General features: G+C 54.3%; 1 long non-coding RNA gene across 2 annotated transcripts; it reads left to right on the top strand.

The window, feature by feature from the left end:
- The first annotated feature begins 3786 nt into the window (after positions 1–3786).
- On the top strand, positions 3787–7519 carry LOC135282049 (uncharacterized). Of its 2 annotated transcripts, XR_010348396.1 has the most exons (5): positions 3787–4195; positions 5113–5160; positions 5306–5538; positions 5993–6146; positions 7468–7519. It is a non-coding gene; the product is annotated as an uncharacterized LOC135282049 (long non-coding RNA). The 2 variants fall into 2 exon arrangements; XR_010348397.1 differs by lacking the exon at positions 5113–5160 and having other exon boundaries at positions 3854–4195.
- The last annotated feature ends 347 nt before the right edge of the window (positions 7520–7866 follow it).

Genomic DNA, 7866 nt, shown 5'->3' with positions numbered 1-7866 from the left:
TGAAGGGATGAGGTGCTGCGGAGGCCCTGACGGGGCAAGGCGATGGGAAGGCAGGAGGGCCCTGTGGGAGGGAGTGGGTGGCAGGAGACTCCGAGGGGACAGGAGGCCCCTGGGGGGCTGGGCTGGTGCGAAGCCCTGAGGAATTGGGTGTCAGAGGCCATAAGCAGCCCCCAGGCTGCTGCCTTGTTCCTGACAGCCGGCTGCTCTGGTGCTTGCCCAGAGAATCTCCCAGGCCTGGGGCAGAAGCCCTGGAGGCTGGGCCTCAGCAGGAGTGTGGGGACACTGCCGAGGTGCCCAGACTGCACTGGCTGGGCACAAGGAGGGCAAGGGGCCCTGCCAGGGCACAGTCACTGGGTGCTGCCAGGGCAGTGGGCAGAGCAGGGCTGGCAGGCAGCCCGGGCCCCTGCGGCTGCCCAGGCCATGGTGCTGAGGATGAGGCCCTCCTGACAGAGAGCTCTGGGCCCGCAGAGCTTCTGCCTCCGTGGCAGGGGCAGCGATGTCTCCTTGAGCAGGGCTGCTGAGTCGCTGCTGCCAAAGTGGCTCTGGAAGCCACAGAAACAGCACCAGAGCACACAGGAACAGCAGCACCCTGAACGCCTGCACCTGCCCAGCGAGGTGTCTGCACCAGCCGCCATGCCAAAATGGGGGATACTGTGGGCAGCACTGCACATGGTTTAGCAGAAGGCTTCAGCAGGATTGGCCACAAGGGCTTTCTCTTGGCTTGCCAGCCTTACAGCAATGCTGGGCAGCTGCAGCTACAACCTGTGCCTCTGACTGATTACAATGGACGTGCTCGTGGGCAGAGTCACCTTCCACAGGCAGGCATCCCAAGGCAGTGGCATTGATGCCATCATGAGAGGGACACAAGGCTACTCTGCAGCTGCCGTCCCTGTGCTTCATTCAGGCACCTACAAGACACATGCATGAGCTTCCAAAGTAAATTGTGGACTGGCTTGGAATAAAGGAAGCAGCCGCAGGCACTGAACAAAAGCAGGCAAGCAGGCACTTGAGGCCGACATTCAGGGCTGGAGGGAAGCACTTTGTTATCTGCTGAGGACATGACCCGCTTCACGAGCTCAGGCTTTCCTGCTAGAAGATCCTGCTTTGCTCTTGATGGAAGCCATTTCCTACCAATGCATGGCCTTCCATTGTTCCTCAATGGCTCAAGCCTGGTGAACCTGTGGGCAACAAGTCTGTCCTGTGTGAGTGTGACAGCAGAAAAGAGCAGGACATGGCTGCTTCCAGCACTTGTCGTGGCCACTCCTTCAGGGGGCTGGCACCATCATCAGAGACACAGAACAGCTTCTCCTCCCAGAGTTATCCCTATCCTCTGCACTTCCCCATGTGTCTGCCTTGATGTTCATCGGGGACCTCCCTGTTTATGGCCTCCATTGCCGTGCTCAGCCGGCAGCCAGTTGTGTTTACACGTGAGCTGCCACAGGACGACACACAGCAAGTGGAAGGTTGAATAGCAGAGGCTGGGCCAATTCTTTTTCTTTCAGAGTGCAAGAAAGACAGAAAAGCACAAGGAAACCTGACAGTGTTTTGGTGGAGTCTCTTTTTCCTGTGAAATTCAGTAGCTGTTGGTGTTTCTGTGCTACTGCTAAGCCCTTCCATGAAAAAATCATTCCAGGAAGGAGAACATCATCTGGCACATACCAAGTGTTGCCAACAGTTGCTCCAGGTGCTCCTACCAAGATCCCTGTAGGATGGAGCACAGCCCCTAATGCACGTTTGCCTTGGCTGCCCTCTGGCAGAGAAGCCCTCTCGAGGCACAGGTCTCTGGGGCAGGAGATGGGCACCAGCACTGCCAGGGCTTGGGGGGACTCTGCTTCAGTGGGGACTCTGGCACACCTGCTGATGACAGTGCTCCCCGGGCCCCAGGGCTCAGAGCAGTATTCGTGCCCTGGCCCACACCTTCCTCGTCTGTGTCACACGGCCACGCTTAGCACCAGTGTCACTGTGTCCTGTTCAGACTATGTCTCTGCCTTTCAGAGTCACTTTGCATTGGCATGTGGGACACTAGGATGTCATAGGTTGTGCCCAAAGTTTCTGTGAGACCCCTGTGGAACCAAACCCCCACCCCTCTGTTCAGCTCTGAGGGGTGCAGATGTGGGTGCTGTTGGGAAAATATTGTTATGAATACATATTATAATATTGGCTTTTTGCAAATATTAAGATGGATTCAATATGTATGTTAGAGTAACTTTGCTATAAGAATACAGGGCTTTTTTCTTTATTCAACTTTTAGAATTTTACAGGAGAGAGAACCTCCTTTTTCACAATGGGGATGTGTAAAATGGGGCTTGGAGTGCTCAAATGCCTCATGAGAGCACCAAAAAGAACCCAACCACCATATTCCCCTCATGCCTGGGCTGGGGGTCCAGCAGCTCAAGTAGAAGAGTCCTCCAGGAGCTCAGGGGAGCAGCAGCCCTCGTGCTGATGCACAGCCTGTGGAGAAAAGGGTTGGTGGCCCAAATGTGTGCTTTGGAAATCAGAGCTGGGTTCCTAAATCCCATTGGAAGTCTCTCTAATAGACCTGTGGTGGCTGAGAGGTGGATGGAGGTGGGAAGGGTTTGCCAGCCTTGAACTGGACTTGTTGATCTTCTGAGCTCTGTTGTGTCTGGGAGCCTGTTCCTTTCCCCTTGCCCAAGGGCAGAGTGTTGCTGAGGGCTGGAGTTGGAGGCTGTGTGTGCCCCAAGAGCCGGTACCGTGGGGCTGCAGGTGCTCCTGGCAGCGTGGGCTTGTCTGAGCCAGGCCTTGTGCCTCTTTCAGGTGTCCCTGCTGCAGTCACAGCTGGCCCGAGACCGACAGCACCACCAGCAGAACTACACTGAGAGCTGTGCAAGGACCAGGCTGGAGCTGTGACACCTTCACCAGGAGCTGTCCTGCTCCTTTGCAGCTGTGCTGAAGGAGCCCCAAGCTGCTCTTGTGAAGCAGAGACTTGAAGCTGCATTGGTCTCTGAACCTTAACTTGGCAGTGACATCCTTGGGCCATCTGTCTCTGGAGAGACAGGCCTTACAGAAGGCAGGTGCAGCTCTTCTCTTCCACGCAGGATTTGTGCCCTGCTCAGAAGCCAATTCCTGTCAACTGGGGCACAAAAATCCTCCCTAGTACACAGATGAATACTGTGGAAGATGAGGGCAAAAAATACCTGCCAAAGCTTCTGCAAGCAGACCCATTTGGTTCTTGAAGATCTGTTCCTAGTGAGGAATCTTTGATAGAAGCAGCAAGGCTTTTCTTCTGCCTACAAGACCGGGTGATATATTGCGAAACACAGAGCAGAGAACAAAATGCACTTGTGGTTGTCTCAATGTTCTTAATTTATTTTATGAGCCTTAAACACTGCAGCTCCTCACATGTATCTGTATAAATTTGAGAAGCCCCTGAAACACCATTTTTCCTCCTCATCTGGCTGTTCTAAAGGCAAAGCTTTACTTCCTATGAATATTTGTAAGTGCCAAGATCTTTTTAGGCTTTTTCTTCCATGTGCCCTTTGTCAGGGAAGACAGAAGAATTCCCGTGACTCAGGAACTAAGAGCATCCCTAAAGAGCCTGCAGGCCTTGAGAATGCTGAGCCTTAAAACTGTCTGGAGCAGCAACTTTGAACTCCTGTTATGAGCCAAGTCCCTGCCCAGCTGCCCAGGAGGGCTCTGGGGACCCAGGGGAGGCAGGGCCAGTGCCAGGACCAGCAGAGAGCTGGGATGGGGGAGAGCCAGGGACGGCCTCTCCAACAGCCCCTGGAATGGTGCTCTTGGGACCATCACAAAAGCCATGGAATGTTGGGGCTTGCATCCTGGCAGCAATCACAAAGGCCATGGAATGTTGGGGCTTGGATCCTGGCAACAATCAGCAGCTCCTGGCTATTGGGGTTTTGACCCTGGACCTGTCAACAGCTCGTGTACATTGGGGCTTGGACCCTGCAAAGGCCAACGGCACATTGATATTGTGCTATTGACCCTGCAAAGGAAAAGAACCTTTGGATATTGGTGTTTACATCTTGCAAAGGCCAAGGGCCTTTGGATATTGGGGTTTGAACCCTGCAAAGGCCAAGGGCCTTTGGATATTGGGTTTCTAACCCTGCCAAGGCCAAGGGCCTTTGGTCACTGGGGTTTAAGCCCTGCCAAGACCAAGGGCCTTTGGTCACTGCTGTTTCCTCACTTCTTGTGGAAGGGGCAGATGGAGACCCGGCGGGTGAGTGAGAAAGCCACTGCTCTCCTTGTGCCAAGGCCAGCAGGGGCCTGGGTGGGCCTGGGCTGTGCCTCGGGGAACAGTTCCCTTTGGTAATAGCAAGGGATTAACAGTTGGCTGTTCCAGAGCTGGCAGCAGCTTTGGTGCTTGCCCTGGGGACAGGCCTGGGAGGGAATGGGGGGCTCCTGGCCATCCCAGAGCACAGCCACATCTCCTCCTCTGTCCTTGTCCCACTGGAGGCTGCAGGCACAAACAAGGGAGCAGTTTTCATTGCCTTCCCCTCACCCAAATTACAGTGTGTCCTCAGCACTTCCCAGAGTCAAGAATGGGTTTCTCCCAGACATCTCCCAGTGGCGCAGAGGAGGCCACAAGGATGACGGGAAGATGCTCCAAGGGCTGGAGCACGTGTGCCAAGGGAAACGGATGCAAGAGTTGGGGTTGTCCAGGCTGGAGAAGGTTCCAGGGTGACCTTAGAGCCCCTTGCAATGCATGAAAGGGCTGCAAGTGAGCTGGAGAGGGAATTAAGCCAGGGGCTTGCAGGGACAGGAGAAGGATTCTAAGCAAGACAGCTCAGGGATGGATGGGATGTTGGGAGGGAATTCTGCCCTCTGAGGGTGCTGAGGCCCTGGCACAGGTTGCCCAGAGAAGCTGTGGCTTCCCCTGGATCCTGGGAGTGTTCATGGCTAGGTTGGATTGGGCTCTGGGCAACTCCCCTTCTGGTGTTCTTAGAAGTAAAGAGACACCTTCCAGCATGTTTCTTTGTGCTGCTGTCAAAGTACCGGGCTGAAAATCTTGCCAAGGAGGGGAGGAAGAGCTCAGCTGGAATTGCTGTGCTCTGGGCCAGGCTGGGAAGCACTTAGAGGCAACTGCCTGAGGGGCAGCCATGCAGTCTGAGTGTGCTCTTCCCTGTGCCCTTGCAGGGAGCTCGAGGGCTTTCTCACCAGGGACGTTCCTCCAGAGCCCCTGAGGTGAGTAAAGTGCTGAGCTGGCTGGCATTTGGAAACTGCTTCTCCATGAATGGACACTGGCTCCTGTGGGATCAGAAGAGGCATCTCAGTGCTACTTTGCAAGAGGAACAGAATACCTGACTAACAGCTGGATGTGGGCTTTCAGGTGCTGGTAGACAACCGTGACAGCATGGCCAATTCCAACATCTGCACCGACAATCCTGGGAACATCCTCTCAACTCTGACATCCACTGACAAACCACATCCCTGTGAATTTGTTTGGGAAGCTGCAGAGAATTGTGTGCGTGTGTGGCAACGTTTCCATCAAAGGGAGAAGAGAACCCAGAGGATCAGAAGCCAGTACCAGCTCATAGACTCTCTGCTAGAAGAAATCAGAAGGTGAGCATTTCCTCCTCTCCCTCCCGTGTTCCAGAGGCAATCTGCTTCCAGGTCTGGGAGGTCAGAGGTGTCCTAGGTGAAGAATCACCTGCCTACCATGTGTAGGCCGCAGTGTGTCCCTTGAGCCTCATCCTGTCTGGGTTTTTCATGCTCTACTGTGACTCCCTAGGCTGTCTGGGAGATGCAGAGCCATGTTGAAAGAGAAGACTCCTTCTTCTCGCTGTCTTGCTTCCCTGAATTCTGTTCTTTGTGCACCCCTGCCCAGCCCCTGCTTCTCACTGAAGGAAGGCAAAATCCTGCCTTCCTTTCCCTTTGCCCCTGGAGGATTTCCTTGGGAGGGAAAGAGCAAGGTCTTCCTTAGCCCACTGCTCCCAGCTCCATCCTGGAGTGCTGAGAATGGCATTGCTGACTCTTCAGGCCTCTTGGTTCTTCTGACTGAGCCTTGTCTCCGCAGTGACTGTGCAAACCTTGAGAAGTCCAGGGAAATGCTGCTGCAATGCACTGGAATCCCGGAGCCAGGAGCCTTGCGTCTGCACCAGCAGAACACCAAACAGCGGAAAGAACCGTCAGCCCAGGAGGAAAAGGCAGAGCAGCAGGACTGGATGGAGGTTGGTTTTGGAAATGACACTGGTTTTCCCTTGGAAACTTCTCTTGCCCCTTCTTGTGCAGTGGAGGACTTGGCTGCACTCAAGGGAGAAGAGCCATCATTGCAGAGCCAGCTGGAAGTCAAGAGGCAGACGTTGGAGGACTTGCAGCTTCAGAGGGATCTGCTGGAGCAAGAGGGATGATGTTAGCACGGCTCTGAACACCTTATTGCTAGGCAGCTCCTGTGAGAGTGGTAGTTGCGGCAGCCAGATCAGCCCAGATGCTGTTCCTGGCAGTAGAAGACAGGCACACTGCTGTGCACACCTGGCTCAAGATGGCACACACATTCCTTAGCCAGGGATATGCATGTTCATCAGCAAAGTGTTGCATGATTTGGCAAATTGTGTTGCTTTGGGCAGCCACAGAGCCTCTAAAACAGGGAAGAGAGCAGGGGAAGGGTCTGGAGCACAGGTGTGACCAGGAGTGACTGAGGGAGCTGGTGGGCTCAGCCTGGAGAAAAGGAGGCTCAGGGGGCACCTTCTTGCTCTCTACAACTCCCTGTGACAGGAAGCTGCAGTGAGGTGAGGGTCAGGCTCTGCTTCCAGGGAACAAGGGCCGGGAGAAGAGGAAACAGCCCCAAGCTGTGCCAGAGCAGGTTTGGATTGGGTGTTACAAGATAGCTGCAAGAGAAGGCTTTGTTTCTGACGGTCTCTGTCAGGCAGTCTCAGGTCTGGGCAATGTGGTAGGTGTGGCAAATGCACAGCAGAGGTTGTGCTTTGGCCACATCAGCCAGACGTCCATCAGTCACTAAATGTCTGCCCAGCACAAGAGCTGTTTCCCTTCCAAGCATCCTCTCCTTGCAGAGAGTGGCTTTGAATATGTGAGGCGGTTGTACTTAGATGTGGGTTTTGTTCTTGAAAGAGGAAATGCCGTATATTTTCCCTTGATTCAGAAAGAAAAATTGTTGTCCCCAACCATCCTGAAAATATCCAGAAATATCCTTCCGGAAAATAGATCCACAGAGAAATTTTGTTAGCCAAGTGGCAGTTGTGGAATATGCAGTGTTTTTGGGTGACAACACAGAGACTGGAATAGGGATGTTTGTTGGGAGGGAGCTGTCTGGGCCCAGGCAAGGCAGCAGGGCCTGACACAGCACTTCCAAGGTAACAGTGCCAGAGGCTTCTGGCAGCCCAGGCTATCAGAGCTGCATAGGGCAGATGCTGTGAAACTTGGAGCCCAGAGCACAGGTGCTCCTTGTCCTCTGGCTGCCTGCGAGGTGGCGCTGGCTGGCTCTGCACAGGGCTCCCGAGGAAGGGCTCCAGCTGTACCTTGTCCCACTTGCAGGTTTCCCAGGAGGAAGAGCCATTGAGCTGGTCTCTGGAGCAGCTGAGCTGGGAATCCTCTGACCAAGGGCACGCAGCAGCCCAGGCATGCAGAGAGGAGGAGCTGCTGGGCCAGAAGGCTGAGCTTGAGGGCCGACTGGCAGCCACAGAGTGGCTCCAACAAGACCTTTCCAGGCAGCTGGCAGACACCAGGTAAAGGCAGGGAGCTGAGCCTTTCAGATGATTTCACATTCCGTGGACATGGAATATGGAAGAGTCTCAAGAAGAAAAAAGCCACAATTTGAAGGTTATTTTCCTGTCACCTAAAGCCAGCAAAGCTCTTGTGAGCCTTGGGCTCCTGTTTGTGCTGCTGAGCAACTCCTGTGGGAAGTCAAAAGCAATCCACCCAGCCCTGAATTGA

Source organism: Passer domesticus, chromosome 16, assembly GCF_036417665.1.
Source record: "Passer domesticus isolate bPasDom1 chromosome 16, bPasDom1.hap1, whole genome shotgun sequence".
Lineage (NCBI taxonomy): Eukaryota > Metazoa > Chordata > Aves > Passeriformes > Passeridae > Passer > Passer domesticus.
This window is presented reverse-complemented; position numbering and strand designations above follow the sequence as displayed.